Source organism: Molossus molossus, unplaced genomic scaffold (genome assembly GCF_014108415.1).
Source record: "Molossus molossus isolate mMolMol1 unplaced genomic scaffold, mMolMol1.p scaffold_m16_p_20, whole genome shotgun sequence".
In the NCBI taxonomy this organism is placed as follows: Eukaryota; Metazoa; Chordata; class Mammalia; order Chiroptera; family Molossidae; genus Molossus; species Molossus molossus.
Window position 1 is genome coordinate 46,794,165 of NW_023425356.1, and position 20,229 is coordinate 46,814,393.

General features: G+C 52.9%; 1 protein-coding gene across 1 annotated transcript in view; it reads left to right on the forward strand.

Annotated features, from left to right (window-relative positions):
- The window catches only part of ASTN1 (astrotactin 1), a 282,406-nt gene that overhangs the window by 117,019 nt on the left and 145,158 nt on the right, over window positions 1–20,229 (forward strand). The window lies entirely within an intron of this gene.

Below are 20,229 nucleotides of genomic sequence, written 5' to 3' on the forward strand. Positions count from 1 at the left end.
CTTGTCTGAGCAGGAACATGAAGGACTTTGGGACTAAGACACAGGAGATTTTGGATTTATGAGTGAACATGTCAGAATTTGGCATTTATGGGCCTTAGACACATTATTGCAGGATGAGGTAAGGGCAAACTCAGAGATTCTGCATCCCCCATGCTGCTAAGGTTCCCTCTTTTATTCCCTAGCTGCCGTGGCATGTACACATCCCAGTCACTGTCCCCAGGCTGTCAGCTGGTGGCCAGTCCCCAGCCCACCCGCCTCAGTGCTCTGCTGGTCGGAACACGCGGCCTGGGCAGGTGAGGTCCCGGCCCCCCTGGGCACAACTGTCTTCCCTGGATTCCCCTGGTGTGGGGCAGGACAGTCCCCAGGCCCTGCTCAGGGCTTCCACAGTGTCATGCAGGCTGAGAGCCCAGCGGGACTCCTCTCTCTTCCTCTCCTCGGCAGGGACTAACGCTGGGCCAGGGACACGAGATGCCTAATGTCAGCTAAGGCCACCAAACTCAGAGTCAGGAGGCTTGGATTAGAGTCCCTTCCCCATGAAGTCTGAAACCTCAGGCTACTTGCTCCCCGCTCCTGGGCCCCCTGTGTTCATCTATAAATGGGCGTTCCCAAAACTCTAGTCCTCCCCTCCCCCGCCCTTTATCTGCCATCTATGTATACAATCTATATTCCTATTTTCTGATCGTGTTTATATAAAGGGGCTGGGTTTTTTGTTGTTGTTGTTGTTTGAACTTAACTTAGCCCTATCTTAGATGAAAATGTCAACAAAGGCTGGGGTTTGATGTTAGAGGTCATTATTTCCACGGAGGTTCGGAAAATGCCATTTTATAAAATAAGTAATAAAAGGCAAACGTTCCACACTTCCAGGTGCTGGCCAGAGATGGGCTATGGGGACCCTGCTTGGCGACCCCAGGCTGGATGGCCTTGCCACCTGCCTCCAGCCCTGTCCTAGGTGACAGGGAGACCCCTGGGACAGCGGCCAGCCCTGGTTAGAACAGGCTTCAGAGCAAAGGCATGAAAACATTTTACTCCCATCCCTGGAGCAACTTGGCTCTTGGTCCTTTTTCCCACTCGTGAACATGTGATGACGGTCCGTGGGGAAATGCAGGCCTGTGTGACAGCTCTGCCCTGGGAGGGAGCTGGCCCTTCCCACTGCGCCATCCCCCGAAAGGTTCGGTGACTCTGAGCCCTTTCCCAGGGCCCAGGGCTTGGCTGAACTGCTGAGCCAGGGCCCGGTGCTCAGCGGCTCTGCTGGCCACGGCCATCTTCTAGACATGCCCAGACTTTGCTGACCGGACGTGATCGGGAGCCTCCTGGGACTGGCCTCAGGATGGAGGGATCCCCGGACCACACGAGGGCGCAGATTCACGGAATGGCCTGCAGCCCCCAGCTTGGGGGTTTTGTAAGGAGAACGGTCCCACAGCGCGCTATGCAGTCACCTGGGGGACTCGGGATTCTCGGGAGAGGGCACTGGTCCTCCTACCTAAAATGACTTGGGTGAGGCCAGAGGCAGGCTGGTCCCAGTCGGAGTCGGGGTTTTACTGCTCCCTCACCTGACTGCCTCGGTGGCCCTGTGCGCTGTTCCCAGGCAGCACTTACATCTTAGGAGAAAAGTCTGCTTTAGAAGGACAATTACTGGGCTCTGGCTTGCTGAAAAGCAAAGGGGGGACGCACGGGGCACCTCCCAGACTTCCCTGCAGGTGGCCCCGCGGGGCAGCCTCTGCACCAAGGCGGGGACAGGTTGGTGCCGGTTTCCGTGGGGACCACGCGGTGCCCTCAGAGGCAAGGGGCCCTCAGCTGCCTCCCACCTCTCTGCTCTCTCTCCTGCACACCCCGGCCAGTTCCTTCGCCTCTGATCAGTCTTGGGTCTGATGTTCATCTGCACCAGTTGCATTGGATACAAAAGGTTAGATTGGGAAGCGGCTGCGTCACTCTTCCTGTGCGACACCCTGAGCACGTTCTGGGACTGACTCTGCCTGCCGGGCTTCCCGCCAGCATCCGCGCTCAGCGCCGCCTTGCCCGGCCCACCCCGTTCCAGGTCCCTGGGGTCGCAGAGGAAGAGCAGGGGAAAGGAGGGAGTTCTTTCCCTGGAAAACCACGCGCGCACACAGTATGTTTTATTATTTAAACCTTCCCATTCACTCTTCTGGCCCAGGACCCCCCTTTCTGCACCCTCTGCTCACTGTCCCTGTCACTGCCGGGGCGATGGCATTGTGTCCCGGGGCCCTTCCTTCCCTCCGTGTGGGCGCGACCATCCTACCTGCTGTCGGGTCCTCCCGTGGTCTCCACCTGGCCACCTCCCCAGCCTCCCCCAGAGACCACGCCCGCCGCGGCCTCCTGGTGGAGGCAGCGGGAACCTCGTCCGAGGCGCTCACGGCCGATTCCCATCCCAGGCGGCAGTGTGTGGATCGCCTCTTCTCTCCCACCAGTCTCTGGGCTCCCAAATGGCCAGATCTGGTCTGAGGCTGATTCATCTTTGTATTTCTTACAGCTCCCAGCCCAGTGCTTCACACGAGAAACAGCCCCAGTTGGTGTTTGCGAAATGAGAATGATTTGTTTGGATGATGTGTTTTCCCACTCGGTCCTCACAACTGTCTGTCTCCAGCCATGGCTGCTTGGCCCCGAGCTGCTGACGGACGAGCTGCCTGTCTGGATGTTGCGTTTCAGACGACAGGGGTCCAGTGAAAGGAACCCGTTATCTTTCCAGACCCCCCCCCCACCTCGTCTTCTCTGCCCGACTTGGCATAGGGACCACCAACCAGCCTGGCCCCGGCTAGACCCCCTCCTCCCTCTCCCTCCTCACTCCATCTAGCACCCAGCTCGGCTCATTTTATTTTCTAGATGTCTCTAGAGTCCCTCTTTTCCTTCTCTCGTCACGGCCACCCCCTGACAGGCCCCCCAGCCCTCAGTCTACTGCAGCTTGGGCTCCTGCCTGCTCCGTCCGCCTCTCGTTCTCAGCAACCCCTCCTGCACAGGTTCCCAGGAAAATGTCATCTTCCTGGTGCAAAGCTGGTGTGGATGCACCCCTCAAAGGGCCGATTCCACGGTGGGAGACCGGTCACGACCTGCCTCTCATCTCCCACCCCCTGGCTTTCCCTCCGTCCTGGCCACCCCGAGTGGCTCCGTCATCCCTCCTGGACCTTCCTCGTCACTCAGTGTTTCCGTGATTCCACTAATGCTGCGCCATCGGCTGACGATACCTCTCGGCCCCTCCGAGTGGGGGTCGCCTCCACGCCGTGCGCTCCCCGGGCAGCGTCCTCTGGGCTGGGTTCAGTGGTGCTGGGTAATCCCGGGGCGCAGTCTCGATGGCCGACGTCTCCACCTGCGCCCCTCGGGTGAGCTCCCTGCTGGGAGGGACAGTGTGTCCCAGCGGGACCTCGGCCTCTCTCAGGGGCAGAAGGGACTCTGAGGCTGAAAGGTCAGCTCCGTGGGGAAGGCTGAGCAAGTCTGGCAGAACAGGAAGCTGAGACTGAAAGAGGTCGGAGGGCCACCTGACTGGGGAGTGGCACTGTGGGGACAAGGACCCAGCTGCTGAGTCAGTGTCCCTTCCTCTGCCCCACCTGACCCCTGGCCGAATGCTTTGGTCAGGTCACCTCTCCGCTCATGTGGCTCCTTTCTCTCCACCTACTCCTCACCTCTGTTCTTCCCTTCACACAGCCCCAGGAAAGGGACCTCAGGGAAGACCGTCACACACACCAGAGCCGGCTAGGTCACACAGCCATCTCTGTGTATCTATTCCAAATTTTATTTTTAATTCACACTGAGCAAAATCACCATGACAGATTTTTCGGAGTAAGGGCTTCAGTTTTTAGTATTACGGGGCATAGGTGAGGACCGAGGTGGTCCCGCCTAGTGGGATGCCATGAGGAAGCCCTGCCCGGCTGGAGACTGGGCAGGCCCTGACCCAGACCCGGGACAGAGCAAGGCTGCCCAGGAAACAGAAGCCGCTGTTTTTCCTGTCCTGGGGGCTGCAGCCTGCAGCCAGGGTGCCCGTCCGTCCCTGTGGACTGTGGCAAGCGAATCGGATGCTAATAGTAGGCGGGCTGCTGACATTTGTGACGGGTTTCCTTTTTCCATCAGAGTGGAGTGAGCGTTAGAAATGACCTGCAGTCAGGTCCCGCTCACTCAACGTGTCCTCGGGGATGGCTTTCTGACGAGAGAGAGAGAATGGAGTCACGGCTGGTGCTGGACGTGCATCGGCCCCTCCGTGTCCCGGGGGCCGGCCCGGTGGGCAGCCCACCCCGGTCACGGTGTGGCGGCAGAGGAAACTGCAACACCGCTGGCCCCACAGTGCTGGGTCCGCCTGCTAAGGCAAGTGTCGTTTGCTGAGCTGCAGAATGAACTTAGGAAGAACTTTCTACCTGCACGTGGTCTACAGGAACAGAAGTATAAATGCAAATATACAGGGAGAGGCAAAGTCGGTGTGCAGCTGTGAATACGCAGAACCAGAGATTATTCGTGTGCTGTTATCTATTAATCGTTGCATTATTTTCCATACGAACAACTGTAAACCTACTTTTGCCCCACCATGTGTGTATATATATAATGTATATAATATAATATATATAATGTATATTATATATATATATATATAATGCACACATAAATAAAAACAAGCAAACAAAAAAGCTTTAATTTCTAAGAGAAGGGAATTTAAAAATGTGTTTTTACATCACTCCTTATAAAGCAGGTAGTCCGGCTCTCCCTATAATCAGGTGCTATCAAATGTGATGGCACGCCCTGGCCGGGGGCTCCGGTGGTTGGAGCACCGTCCTGTACACAAAAAAAGATTGTGGGTTCGATTTCTGGTCCAGGCACTTACCTAGGTTGTGAGTTCAATCCCTGGTCGGGGTATGTAGGGGAGGCAACCAATCTGTTTCTCTCTCTGTTCCTTCCTCTCTCTCTCTCTCTCTCTGTTTTAAAAAAATTTTTTTAAACTTATTTTTATTGTTGAATGTATTACAGGTATCCCTCACTTTTTCCCCCACTGACCACCCTCCTCCCCACTCCCGCCGCCCTCCACCCCCCCACCCCCCGCCTTTCCCCACACTGTTGTCTATGTCCATTGGTTATGCATATAAAATCTTTGGTTTATTTCTTCCCATCCTCCAACCCCCTTCCCTTGGAGGTTTGTCAGTCTAGCAACAAATTTGTACTTCTTAATTCCTTCACCTTTTTCACCCATTCCCCCAACCCCCCTCCCATCTGGCAACCAACAAAATGTTCTCTGTATCTATGAGAATGTTTCTGTTCTGCCTGTTCATTTTGTTTGTAGATTCCATTGTCAATAGATATGTATTCATTGCCATTTTGTTTGTTCATATTTTTTAGCTTTTTCTTCAAGAAGACCCTTCAATATTTCATATAATAATGGTTTGGTGGTGATGAACTCCTTTAGCTTTTCCTTGTCTGGAAAACTCTTTATATGGCCATCAATTTTAAATGACAGCTTTGCAGGATAGAGTAATCTTGGTTGTAGGTTCTTGCTTTTCATCACTCTGAATATTTCTTGCCACTCCCTTCTGGCCTGCAAAGTTTCTTTTGAGAAATCAATTGACAGTCTTATGGGAACTCCTTTGTAGGTAACTAATTGCTTTTCTCTTGCTGTTTTTAAGATTCTCTCTTTGTCTTGAACCTTTTGCATTTTGGTGATGATGTGTCTTGGTGTGGGCCTCTTGGGGTTCCTCTTGTTTGGGACTCTCTGTGCTTCCTGGGCTTGTATGTCTGTTTCCTTCACCAAGTTAGGGAAGTTTTCTGCCATTATTCTTTCAAATAAGTTTTTGATTTCTTGTTCTCTTCTCCTTCTGGCACCCCCAAGATGCGAATGTTGGCACGCTTGAAGTTGTCCCAGAGGCTTCTTACACTATTCTCATTTTGTTGGATTCTTTTTTCTTTTTGCTGTTCTGATTGGGTGTTTTTTGCTTCCTTATATTCCAAATTAATGGTTTGCTTCTTGGCTTTACCTACTCTACTATTGAATCTGTGTAAATTATTCTTTATTTCAGTTAGTGCCTCCTTCATTTCTGACTGTGCATCCTTCATTACTGACTGATCCTTTTTTATGCTCTTGAGGCCCTCACTGAGTTCACTGAGGTTCTCACTAAGTTCATTGAGCATCCTTATAAGCAGTGTTTTGAACTCAGCATCTGTTAGGTTGCTTATCTCCATTTTGCTTAGTTCTCTTCCTGGAGTTTTGTTCTGTTCTTTCATTTGGGACCTGTTTCTTTGTCTCCTCATTTTGGCTGCCTCTCTGTGTTTGTTTCCATGTATTACTTAACGAGAGGTATGGGGCTATCTGAGACCAGATGCTGCTTGTTTGAAAGAATTTAGGAAAATCTGAAACAGGATCCAAGACAGACCGATCCTATGGTAAAGCAACTGGCAACAGCTTGGGTGGGCCTGAAAGTTGGGTGGGACGGGGCCTCAGGGAATCACCAGGGTGGGGCAACCAGTGTGAGCCAGGTTGTTGGGGTCCCAGATGTGGCAGCTGTCTGCCGCCCAAGGGAAGGGCTCACCAAAGGCACAAAGGCCTCTGACAGCATGTTTGTCCCGGAGAAAGCCCCCTCTCCAGCCCTCGCTCTAGTGCCAAACAGCTCAGTTCTTCCCTGTATGTCTCTGGTGCCCCTTGAGCTGCCTCCCATCCAAGTTGAAGAGAGTCCAATAAGTTCGTGCGTGGGCCCTTTAAGGAGCTGCCTGGGGCTCCAGCCGCCTCAGCCTCCCTGAGCCTCAGTTTCCGCTGGTTTTCCAGCCAGAAGTGATGGGGATTCTCTTCCTGGCACTGGAGCCCTGAGCGGGGCGCCTGGTGTGGGACAGGGACCCCTCAGTCCTCAGGGGGGACCTTCCCAGCCGAGGTGTCCTCCTGATTTTTATCCTACACACGTGGGTGTGGGACCAGCCCGTCCCCTCTGTACCTTCTACCAGTCTCCGTGTGGCTGCTGCTTTAATTCCGTAGTTGTAGGACTGCCATTCAGCTTGATTTCTGGCGGTTCTGAATGATGGTTGTTCTGTAGCTTAGTTGTAACTTTGACGTGGTTTGGGAGGACAGATACCACGTTTACATATGCCACTATCTTGACTGGAAGTCCTTTCTCTCTCTCTCTCAGATCAATAACCATGACCTGGGGTGAGGAGAAAAATAAATATAAATAAATAAAATGGGATGACCCATTTCCTTGGCCTCTCTGGGGATGAATCGCTATTGAGGCAGAGAGCTGCGGAGCAGAGTGCAGGTCAGATCCAAGTGTAGGTGGGTTAGTTTTACTAGAAAAAAGTCGCAGTCCATTGCCGTGAGCCCTGGGCCACCCCCAACAGCACGCTAATGGCCCAGGAAGTTACCAGCGACGAGTGTGCACACGTCTAAGCCGTCACGCTTTCGGGAAGCACAGCTGACGTCCTCATGACGTTCTGCAGCATGGACCTGCCGCTGGAGCGTCCTTGTGGGTGTCCTAGGAGGCTGGCACCCTCCTGTCAGCTGACTTCTGGGGGCTGGGCAGCCAGGGGCCAGCTGAGAGGACGACCGGCTCCCGATGGAGCCCAGAGGCTGACGGACAGCCGGTGTGTAAACAGCATGCCATCTGCGCCGCGTCAGCCGTGCCCAGCCAGCTGGGTGCACCCCCTGCCGGGGATCAAGCGGATCACTGTCTGGGAGGCTCTGGCCTGCGCCCTGGGCTGGGGCGGCCTGGAGAAAGTTTCTAAGACGTGGTCTCTGCCTGGGAGTCTAGACACAGCAGAATTAAGGGTTAAAGATTCATTTAGAAATGTCCAGCCCGGTCAGTGTGGCTCAGTGGATTGTGCATCATCTCAAGGACTGAGAGGTCCCGGTTCGATTCCTGGTCAGGACACATGCCTGGGCTGGATCCCCAGTAGGGGGTGTGTAGGAGGTGGCTGATCGATGTTTCTCTCTTTCCCTTCCTTTGTTAAAAAAAAAAAAAAAATCAATAAAAACATAAAAAAAAAAAAAGAAAAGAAAAGAGATATGTCCACATATGCTTTAGGAGCTGGGAGAGAATGACATGCCTGAGGATTGGAGTAAGCAGAGCGAGAGGGAGCTGTGCTGGGAGGTAGGGGAACGAAGGCCGGGGCTGGGGGAGGGTGCAGCAGGACGTGCCAGGAAGGGGACAACAGAGGCTCGGGGATAGGCACAGCCAGCCGTCCCCTCCGAGCCCCTCCGCCAGCCCCAGCTCTCTCCCCACTTCCCATCTCCCTCCCAACCTCCTCTCTCCCCCGTACGATGGAACGAGTGTTAAAGATAGAAACAATAAATCACCACAATTAAAAAGTAGAAAAATGAAGCCCCGAAACACCGGTCTGCGTTGAGTTGTCATGCTGTTGCAGGTTGTCTGGCTCACGGGGTCGGGATCACATGCCCGCCCCAGGTACACAACTAAGCATTGGCGGGCAGATGATGTCTGCTCATCAGTTGCCTTGGAAGCAGGAACCCCTGACCGTCTGTATCACGTGAGTGTCTCTTGCCGGACCAGGCTGGCCTATGGATTCACCCTTCGTCACCAAGCTCCCGATCAGTACATCAAAACAATACCAGGCTTGGGCCTTTTGTCACGTCCCATGGTGGGCAGGGCAGAGCTGGGACTCCGCTTCCAGCCCCCCTGCGCTCTGGGCATCTTTGCTGGTGAGCCCAGGGCCTGTGCCCAAGGTCCTGGCATCTGGGACTACATCTGCCAGAAGCGACGTGAGCCATGGCCAGCTAGGGAAGAAATCGAGCTTCCAGATGACAAGGTCTCTACTCCACCTCACCCCCCCACCCCCAAGCCAAATGCAAGAGAAAAACCCTGGAAAAGTAGAACAGAGCTGACAGCCTGCAGAGAAGGGTGGGTGGGGTGCCCGGGGGTGGGGGAGGAGGCAGGGCTGGGCAGAGATTTTGTTTTTTTTAATTAATGATGGGAAGGATTTGAAGACTTGTACAATGGCTTTGCCAGCAAAAATGTAATTAGCTAAAGACAATATGCTACTGATGTTGGAGCTGGTGGGTTAACGGAGCCTGCCCTAATGAGAACATCAGCGTCTCTCGCAGATTGCCTTCGCACACCAGCCTTCTCCTCCAGATTTGGGGCTTGATTAGTTCCAGAGACAAATGAAATCATATTAATTTTTTTAAGAGGGGGAAATAGGAGCCGCAGCACTTCATGCATGGCCCGAGAGGAGACTGTCGTGACTGTCAATCTTCCCTCTCCCCGCCCTCCTGGCTGCCGGACCAAGTTCACGGGCGAGGAGCGGGGCTTGGAAGGGGTTTGGTGGATGATGTGCTAATTGTGAGCGTACATCATCTCCGCGAGTCCTCAATTCCCTCCTGGCTTTTTCTCCTCTAATTTTTTTTTTTAGCTTTAACACCATCTTTCTTGGATGCCAAGACTGAGTCACAGCTGGAGCGCTCCAGGGATGTGACCGTGGATGCTCATGGCTTTCCTCCGTGCTGTGGGTCAGATCAGTGACCCGCTGGAGGAGGTTTGGGAGCTGAAAGCAATGCAGTTGAGACTTGCTAGCCTCTGTGTTTGACCAGCACTGAAGGATCTGCCCTGGGTGTGGCCCTTATTACCCTTGGGTGCTAACGCAAACCATGGCCTGCAGGGTTTCCCTGCCGTCTCCGAACCAGTGGACCAGCAGTTGGTTGAATCGCAGTTCCCAGTTTCCCCAGAAGTGTTCAAGCTCAAGATTTCCTCCCCAGCCTGTCTTTTACATGTGCTATTCTATCGTGGAAAACATCTGTCGTTCCTTTTAGGCCTCTGATCCCAGAACAGGCTCACAGACAGCAAAGAGACCCGAGTCGTGTGTGTGGGTGGCAGGCTGCTCCCCAGGAAACGGTTGGGCATCTGTTACCCGTACCCCCTGAAGATGGTTCACATAGAAAACACCTACCCAAGAACAGACCTCTTCGTAGGTTTTCCCAGCCTGTGTCAAAACGACAGTGTGACAAATATGCTTGACATTAAATTATGTTGCCATCGTTAAATTATTGCTTGAAATTATGCATTTGGTCAATCCACTGATATGCGTAACTCAAGAAAGTTGGGGGCTTCTGTGGCAGGCAGTGTAGACAGTTGTGAGTGTAGACCTTTGGGCATCTTGTTTGCACAACCTCAAGAGTGCAGTGTGTGGGAGCAAGGCCCTTCGAGGCTTCATTTAGAGAACGTGGGAATTGTAGCATCGGGGCCCAGACTGCAGATCATGGAACAGCGTTCAGATCAACAGTCGACTCTTTGTTTGGCCTCCTACCACCATATCAACTGGGGCAAGTGATGTAGCCCCTCTGGTCTGTTTCCTCGTTTAAAAATGAAAACAGTAATTTCTACTGCTCGTATTTTGTGGTAGGAGCAATATAATAACGCATGTAATTCGCTGCGCGCTGTGTTTGGCGCGTGCTGAGTGCGTTGCCCGCGGTGATTATTACGATGATGGTCTCGCCATTGTGTGATGTGTAAGAAGAAGGCAGTGTGCGCATAGAACAGCAACAGAGAGCAGGGATCGGGGCAGGGCGAAGCACGTGGGATGGGCTTGCTGGAGGAAGCTGGGAAAAGCTTGCACGGTGGCCATAGCATGTAAGGTATTCACTGAGCTCACCATCGGCTGTGCGCAGCTGACACCTGTCACAGTAGAGGGATGGCACCATTGTCTTTCCTGCCGTGGCAGAGAACCGCAGCGACACGCCAGGCCCCTCGGCCATCATAAAGACAACGCCATACCTCTGTGTGGGACAGCCACGTGGCCGAGGCCCACACTGTGTGAAGGGCCTCCCCCCTGTCCCCTTACTAGCATCTCTGAATAGCATGCCCATGGAGGGCCCATCCCCGTCTGTATTTGGGGAGGAAACAGACCTTTGAAATCTTCACTGGTTCAGAGAGCGACACTGATGAATATGTACCAAATTCAGGGAGCTCTTGACATTTTGAATCTCTCTTCCCAGCTGTTTTCATCTGAAGTCTTGGAACCCCCACAGGTGCCTTGCACAAGGTCCTCCCTCCATGACACGTTTTGAATATTGATCTTCACTTGATCAGCTCCAGCTGCTGCCCACAGAGTAACTCTCTCTCTCTGAGAACGTCTCCCTCCCCCAGGGCTGGACGCCCGACTTTGGGGAGAGGAGGCGAAGTTGGGTTGAACAACTCCATTACGTCCAGAGAGGAAGAGGGTTAAAGTCTAACGGTCATTAGCACGCCCTGTGCCAGCTGCCTCTTCCGTCACTCGTTCAGTAATTCCCGTAATGGTTGGTCCTAATGGAGCAGATTATTGTTATTATTTTATTTCATCAAGATCACCTACTGCATAAAAACAAAGAGGAGAGGAACGTGGCCAAGAGTAGGCATTGAGCGTTACCCAGCTGGAGATATTTCTTTATTGGCTTCATGCTTGGCTCGTGAAGATTTGCAGGGCCGGTGCACAGAGCCCACGGAGGGAGCCTGTCTCACGCAGCTCTGCCCCGGGTTTGCTGAGACAGCGGCCTGGGGTGCCTTTGCTTCTGTGTGGACCCTTTAATCTCTGAGCTGCCTCTGCCTGTCACACATTCATGCACGTGTGTGCACACCCACACCTGTGGGCTCCTGGCGTTGTCTTAACACAGCACCACTTGGGGTCCCATCATAATGTCTGACTAGGTAGCAGCATCTCAGAACATTGCTGAGTCCACATCTAGAGCAGCGGATCTCAACCTGTGGGTCGCGACCCCTTTGGGGGTCGAACGACCCTTTCACAGGGGTCGCCTAAGACATAACAGTAGCAAAGATACAGTTATAAAGTAGCAATGGAAATAATTTTATGGTGGGGGGGTCAGCACATTAGGGTTGCGGCATTAGGAAGGTTGAGAGCCGCTGGTCTAGAGGGACGCGGAGACCTCAGCTTTGCCCGTCCCCCGATTCCTCACTGCTGTCGTGCTCTGCGGAGGGCGAGGCCACTCTTTGGGATTAGGGGATCTATTCGGGTTGCCTCGGAGCCAGAAATCCCAGCCACAGCTGCTTCTCCCTCACCCTGCTTCGTCCAGCTCCAGGGGGCCTTCGCTTTCTCATTAAACGACAGAGGTCAAATCAAATCGCAGGTCACCCAAGCTACTAAAGATCAGCCAGCGCTGAGCCCCTCAAGGACAGATGCACCCCTTTGCTTTTGCTCTGGGACAGAAAAGTGCAGGCTCCAAGGCAAGAAAAATCCCAAGAACCAAAAAAACAGCTCTATAAAAAGATTCTAAAGAGAACAACTTGAAATAGCCCAGGCTGACTCCAGCACGCTAGCCTCCGGCCACTTTCCCTGTAGGGCCCAGGCTGTCCTTAGATAAAACCACTGAAGTCTCATGAAGAAACTGAAGACCAGCCTTCCAGATTAAAGACACATGACGGTGATCAAACCTCACAGAATTAAAACCTAGAGACCTAGGGGGAAAGGCAACTTTATAAAGTTGAGTTTCCTCCTGAGAAGAACTTTATGTTCTCGTCTTCTTTTGTTTGAAAGGGCCCTTAAATGTCAACCTGCCTAACCTGGAAGGTCCTTATTCTCAGAGTTGTCTCCTGCTTATGAGAGGGTGCCTGGTCCCCATCATTATCCAACAAATGGCATTTTAATGAGCGGGGATGTTGGTGGGACATCCTATGTCTTTCCTAAGCATTGGATACTTGCTTCTGGAAGAATGGGGAAGGGGTTTTGCAGCATCTCGAGACAGCGGGCTCCATGCCGTGGCATCGCACCCCAGTGAGAAGCTAACCAGGCAGGCGGGCTGTCCCCTGCCAGTGGGATGCGCAGTCCGTGTCACAAGCCCCGAAGGACACAGCGCGGCCTCTTAATTAACATGGTGGCCCATGGCAACTGGAAAGCATTTCCACACGATTAAAGACTTCAGAAAGCCCCCAAGGGGAGGTAATGTTCCTAATAATTTATAAATTGAACTCTGTACTTAATATGCTTAAAGTGTTTCTCTCGTCTTCCATTTGGGAAGGGGATGGGCAGGGGATAATGGATTGCTCTTCGCCAGCCTTCACGGGGAAGAGAATTTGCCGGAAGAACAAAGTAAGGGGCTTTCTCCTCTGGTTTAGGTGACACCCCTGGCAGCAAAGGGATCCTCAAGGTCAAGAACATGTTACTACGATTTCAGTGACATCATCTGAATGCAAATGCGCTGTTCTGCCTTTGGGGACAGGGGTGGGTTGGCTCATCAGGGGCCCCTTGGCCCTCTGGAGGAGAGGTCCCATCATTCTCTTGGTCTGTAGTTTCTGGCTTTCCTGGGTAGGCAGCGCTCACAGACCCTTTGCTACCTTAGTGTACCAGCTTTGAGCTGTTCCCCGTTCCACAGGGACCAGTGTTACAATCAGGACATGTTCCAGTTAGAAGATTCAAAGCCTTTCTTTCAATCACCTCATTTGATAGGTGAAGGCCTGGGGTAGTTTCAAAAGGCCATGTATGCTCTGTCATTTTACTGGTTAGCCCTGCTGTTTTATTGGTGACCTTCATGTTCTTAATCACTTTGGTCTGGTTTTCCATCGGGTTCATAGACACACAGGGTTGGACGAGACTTTCAAAAGTCACGTATCTACCTCATCCGTTCCCTGGCCCTGGCCCATCTGAATGCAGGTGAGGCTATGACCAGTATGGCCGTAGGGTCTGCACAGCGTCCCTCCTCGTGGTCATCTCCTTGGACAGCCAGAGACCGATGTGAGTGATCACTGTCATACATGCGAGGACCTGTGCCCCAGACCTTCGGGCATTGCTACTGAGGAAGAAGAGTTGACATGGACCACCAGACTTGTCTGTTTGAATCTTATTTTTTTCGGCCGCATTTAATTCCCTTTGTACTATAAGTGGAATTCAGTATGTCCAGTTGCCTTGAGGGATAATTAATTATGTCTCAGATTCACTCTCCTGGTTCCTCCTAGGGTAAAACCGAGCTTTGAAATGTGAGCTGATTAATTGGCTGTGGTCCCTTGACAGATGGTAGCTGGAAACATCATCTCAGCTTTGCCTCTTCTTTGCCAAGGACTCACAAAATCCAGGTGACATCCTAAGTGTTGGTGACATTGATAGCTCCAGATTTTTTATGTTGATATCTATGGGTCATATGACACTGGTTTGGGATAAGGGAAGGATTCCACTTGCCCCTGAGATGTCCCCTAGAGTAGCATCTAGTCCAAGGTCTCTTTACCTAGCCCAGTTCTGTTCTTGGAAGAAAATGAGTAACGACTGGCTATTTCTAGCCCACGTGAGCTGTTTTTATTTTCCTTTTGTGCCTACCTTTACCTTTAAAAGTGAATGATATAGATTATTCTCTCTAACTCCAATGTAAACTCTGTGAGATCAGGACCTAGACCTGTATTGTCATTGCAGAATCCCTGTAACAGTGGCCACGAGAAAAACACCTTTCTAAAGTGGGTAGATACTGATTGAATGACAAGGGAGCCGCACAAGCAACTGACTTCTATAAGCTTTGCTCACAGGCCTATAGAAGATGTTCATATTGAAATATTCTCAAAGTTGACCTCTCCTTCCCTCCCTCCCTCCCTCCCTCCTTCACTTCTGCGATCATTGAGCACCTGCTTTATGCCACGCACTGTACTTGACCCTGGAGCTTAGTGGCTCCTGCTCTCGTGATGTCTAAAACCTAGCAGACGAGACTGACAAGCAAATCAAAGGTAAAAGTCCTTGTGGTTAGAGTTATACGGAGGGTTCTTGTCCGGCAAGATTAGGGAAACATTTTCTGAGGTTATGTCACTAAATTCACTTTGAAGGACAAGTAGGAGTTAAGTAAGGGATGGAGGCGTGACCCAGACCCAGGACCAATACACAGGTCAGATCATGAGACTGTCTGGTGGTTGACCTATGTGACTGGGCTGAGCATAAAAGGGAGGTCGTCTGAGAATGTGGTATACCTGGGCGATCACCATGGCTGTTATATAAAGCACTGTTACAGAAAGATTCTACATCTGCAGATTACCTGGCAAACCTCATACTGTTCTCTCAGGTAAGTGCCGAAAATGTCAGTGTCATAATAAACGAAAAGCCGATGTCATTCATTTGATCTCTATTAAAGCCAGTAGAAATGATTTATTGATTTTTTTAAAAAGAAAAACATGTTTTTAAATGCCACATTTTTTTTTTTTTTTGCAAACAACTTGTAAATAGATGTGGAGTCCTTACATACCCCAAATGTGCTTCTCGTTACAAAACGTTAACGTTTTCGAGGAAAATCAATAGAATAATCAGAAAACTCATGAAAAGATGAACCAAGAGCAAAATAATTTCATATCCTGCCGTCGATGTTATCATCATTATTATTTTTTTAAGGTCCAAACGTTGCAACTTGTTTCTCTTGGGTCCAGGTGTTTCTCAATTTGTTTTGGTTCTGTTTTTAATGCCATAAAACGAGCGAAGACGTCAGTGCAGAACGTGCTCTGAACGCAGCTAAGGTAACGCAGAGGCTCACGGCCAGGAACGCGTGCACGAGGGACTCCAAGCACTTTCTGTTGCCCTGGGCTTTGCTGCACACTCACCCTCACTTCCGGGCGCCAGTCTGTTGGGGTGAACACACGCAGCACGTTGCTCCCTCCCAACAGGCTTTCTTTGGACAGACAGGAAGAGAGGGCCGCTCGCGTTTCTCCTTCGACTCGGTGATCGGGAAGCCCCAGCTGCGGCCTTCCACCCGTTCGCCGTCTCTGCCGCGTCTGAGGACGTGAAAGGAAGTCCCCGAACATCGGGGCTTTTCACCGCAACTGCTGAAAATCCTGTCGAAGTAGAGCGATTACAAGTCGTGATAATATCAGAGGACTCTAGCTTATCACAAGTCTGTGAAAGTAATCAAATGTGGACATCGGATCTCCAAGTTGTCACCGTGGAAGGAAAATGATCAAGGAGTCTGCGCCATGCCTTTCCCGAGCATGGTGGAGGGCGTGTGCGTGTGTGTGGTGTGTGTGTGCATGCGTGTGTGTGCGTGCGCGTGTGTGTGGTGTGTGTGCATGCGTGTGCGTGTGTGTGCGTCTGTGTGTGTGTGTATTTATCCTACCTACGGCCTCTCACTGGAGAGAGCAGATAAGCAGGTCAGAGGAATCTGTGTGGTGATTTTACAAATTATTATCATAAAATATTATCATTATTACAATATATTGTATGGCAATATCATATAGCATTGTGTATTATTATTTACGTAATAATCCACAATTGGTAGGTCATCTCACAGTGTTGTGACACCTGCCACCAATCTGGGTGATAGAAGCAGAGAATCGACCCCACAGTATCCACAGGGTCCTTCCTCCCAGGCCTGCACTAAGCGTCACCCGATGCCTGGAAGTCACGACTGGTAACTGATTATTAAAGAGCTGAGGTCGCCCTGGCCAGTCTGGCTCAGCGGTTAGAGCGTCAGCCTGCGGACCAGAGAGACCTGGGTTTGGTTCCCGCTAAGGGCACGTACCTCGGTTGCAGTTTGTCCCCGTGTGGGTGGCAACCACTCAATGTGTCTCTCTCACATCAATGTTTCTCTATCTCTCCCACCCTCTCTCCCTCCCACTCTATCTGAAGAAAATGAAAAAAAAAAAAAAGAGTTGAGGTTACCACGAGTCACTGACTCTAAGCGAAGGACATTTTTTGTCAAAGCAGGATTAGAGATGCTAAGTACACTGGCTTAGCCCAATGAAAGCTTGTGTTCCAGCTCCCTTTATTCTGCATGTTTTTACAAAATAAACACAAGCTATTCCTGAGCGTCTAGGCCCATGCGTGGTAAAGGGATTTCCACGTTCATCTAAGAAAACAGTGCCACGAAAGAGCAGTGGATGGGGGTCTGGGTTAGAACCAGTTTGGCACTGTCTGGTTCTGTCGTTTCTCTGGGCCTTGGTCCTTCCTCAGGAAAGAAAGGGCCAAACCTAGAGCTTTTCAGCGAGTCTCGGTGGGACCAGAACGGATTTCTCTGTTGAAATTCAAGTACGTCGAGCACCTACTGGATCTGTGTGTGATGTGCCGTGTTATCTTAGCCCAGGGACCTGGAAATGGGACCGTCATCTTCCCTCTCCTGACTGGTTTAAGGTTGAGACACCTCGTGGGTGCTTTGTCAAAGGACGTGTGTGGATGACAGTGCCAGTCTGACCCACGGTCAGCTGGACGGGCACTTGGCATAGTTCCGCTTTCTCCTTTGAGAAGTGAGGATGGGCCTTGGAGGAGTCCCCCACAGTCTCCTACTGTGTCCTCTGTGGGCTCGTGAGGTAGGTGCCAGGGTGCGTCTCCAGGGAGCAGTGCTTGTCCGGGGTGACTGTGGCCCCCCGGTTCAGACCGTGGCCCCCGAGGTGGGAGCTGTAGTGTTCACGTTGCAAACCCAGTCATACGCTGTGTGACCTTGGTCGAGTCTGTTCTTTTTATGGTGGACACTGTTTCTGAGTTCCTCTGTGCCCTAGCCTTTTCGGATGTGTAATGGGGACACCTTAACTATTCGAACGGTTACCTCTACCCCTTAGAGTTAAAAGGGTGGATGGAGCATTTAGAACAAATGTCTGATACATAGTAAGACCCCCTAGTGGACAACAGTTCTCATGTCATTGCAGCAGAATAGTGGGAAGAGCTGTGCGCGGATCTCAGAGCCCTGGGGTGGCCCTGTAACAGGAGGATTGGGGGGCGGGTGGAGGGGGCCCCGACACCTCCGTGAGCAGGAAAGGTGGTGTGACCATTCCTCGGGGATGAACGCCGTCCCCTTACAGCGCTTCAGGGCATGGAACTACCTCTGGCTTCACTAGCCTCATTCCACGTCTGCCGACTGTCCTCTCTCCGGAAGTTTTTCTTCCTGTGTGGCTCATTCCCTACTGCTGCTGTTCCAGTTGGGGGGAAGGGAAGGACATGGGGCTGACTCCGGGACACAGGGTCTGCTGAGGCCTCTGGGGGTGGCCTCAAGCACTCCCGCCGGGCAGCCTGGTGCAGGCCCCGGGGCTCGGTGTGCCCCTGTGCAGGGCGCCAGCACGGGGCTGGTGCGGCCCCGGGGCTCGGTGTGCCCCTGTGCAGGGCGCCAGCACGGGGCCGGTGCGGCCCCGGGGCTCGGTGTGCCCCTGTGCAGGGCGCCAGCACGGGGCCGGTGCGGCCCCGGGGCTCGGTGTGCCCCTGTGCAGGGCGCCAGCACGGGGCTGGTGTGGGCCCCGGGGCTCGGTGTGCCCCTGTGCAGGGCGCCAGCACGGGGCTGGTGCTGCCCCGGGGCTCGGTGTGCCCCTGTGCAGGGCGCCAGCACGGGGCTGGTGCTGCCCGGGGCTCGGTGTGCCCCTGTGCAGGGCGCCAGCACGGGGCTGGTGCTGCCCGGGGCTCGGTGTGCACCTGTGCAGGGCGCCAGCACGGGGCTGGTGCTGCCCGGGGCTCGGTGTGCCCCTGTGCAGGGCGCCAGCACGGGGCTGGTGCTGCCCGGGGCTCGGTGGTCCCCTGTGCAGGGCGGCCAGCACGGGCTGGTGCTGCCCCGGGGCTCGGTGTGCCCCTGTTGCAGGGCGCCAGCACGGGGCTGGTGTGGGCCCCGGGGCTCGGTGTGCCCCTGTGCAGGGCGCCAGCACGGGGCTGGTGCTGCCCGGGGCTCGGTGTGCCCCTGTGCAGGGCGCCAGCACGGGGCTGGTGCGGCCCCGGGGCTCGGTGTGCCCCTGTGCAGGGCGCCAGCACGGGGCTGGTGCGGCCCCGGGGCTCGGTGTGCCCCTGTGCAGGGCGCCAGCACGGGGCTGGGTGGCAGGGGCGGTGACAGTTAGCCAGGGCCCAGATTCCATGGCCGTGGACTCTCACCCGCTGTAACCCGAGCAGCTCCGTGTGCATGCTCTCTCTGTAGTTCGAGGGATCCCCCAGAAGGGTTCCTCAGATGAAAGGGAAACTCGGAAACCTGGAGGCCAGTGTATGTCCCCAGCAAGCCACCTGACACGACCGGTCACTTGGCAGTTGACTCTGTTTCTTCTTGTCTCAGCCCCTCTTGGCTGCCTACTTGAAGTGGCAACGTCTTATGTGTGTTTGTGTGTGTGCATGTGTGTTCATGTATGTTTGCACATGTGCGTTCATGTATGTTTGTGTATGTTCGTGTATGTTTGTGTGTTTGCATATGTATGTGTGTGTTGTGTGTATGTGTTTGTGTGTGTATGCATGTGTGCATGTGTGTTTTGTGTGGATGTGTGTTGTGTGTGTATTTGTATTTGTGTGTGTGTTTTGTGTGTATGCGTGTGTGTGCATGTGTGTGTGTGCGTGTGTGTGTGTGCATGTGTGTTTTGTGTGGGTGTGTGGTGTGTGTGTGTATTTGTGTGTGTTTTGTGTGGATGTGTGTGTGTTTGTGTGTGTGTTTTGTGTGGATGTGTGTGTTTGTATAAGTGCACATACTTGCACCTTTGCGGTGAGGATAGGAGAGGGAGGGTAAATGGGAAGATTTATGGGGAGAGAAACTTGATAAATTCCAAACACAATCATCATGAGACTGGGAAAAGTCCCCTTTAATAAATTTGGGGGAATAATCTGGGCCCAGCCTAGAGTGGGGTTTTCATCTCCAGCTTTATGACGGGGTGGCAGCAATTGAAGCCCAAGGCTGAGGGAGGGACCAGTGGGCATACCCCCCCCCATGACGTAGGTTTGGAGGGAGATGGACCAAAGCGAAGGGAGTGGACACGGCTGTGCACAGGAAGATTTGTGTCCTCCGGGTGCTGGGCAGCAGCAGGCTCGCCAGAGCTTCCCTCCCAGCCCCGCCCGGGTGGGTGTCCAGGGGACGTTCAATCTCCGAGCTCTGTGTCCTCTGCCAAACTGAGTGTCTCCTGCTTCTAAGTGATGGCCTCGGGGGGTGGCCGGGAGCGTGAGAAGGTCAAGAGAAAACGCTCCTGCCCGCCTGACTCCAGCGCATGGGTCTCGGTCTTCTCCCTGGAGATGCAGCCAGAATGGCGCGTCACTCCGGACTGTGGGGGAGGGAGAGGCTGTCTCCTAGGGCAGTAGTGACCCAAAGGTCCTGTCAAATGGCGAGACTGCTGGGCACACTCGGATCTAAGCTTCTCTTTGCATTGGTCCATGGTTTTCCCCGCTGGGCAGTGACTTTGATGGAGATATTGAAGGTTCTCAGGAGAGCCTTGATTCTGTGGGCTACACCCTACTGGGCACTCTCCATAGTTACCTAACTTAGTCCTGACCACCACCCTGCCAGGGTGAGTGCATCTTCTCTGTCATTCAGATCAGAGCCAGAGGTTTCGGATTTAGACGACTCGCTGATTACGGGTGGAGCAGAGTAAAAATCTATACGTGATTGATTTTAAGATGTGAGAGAGGAAGACGCCAGATCCC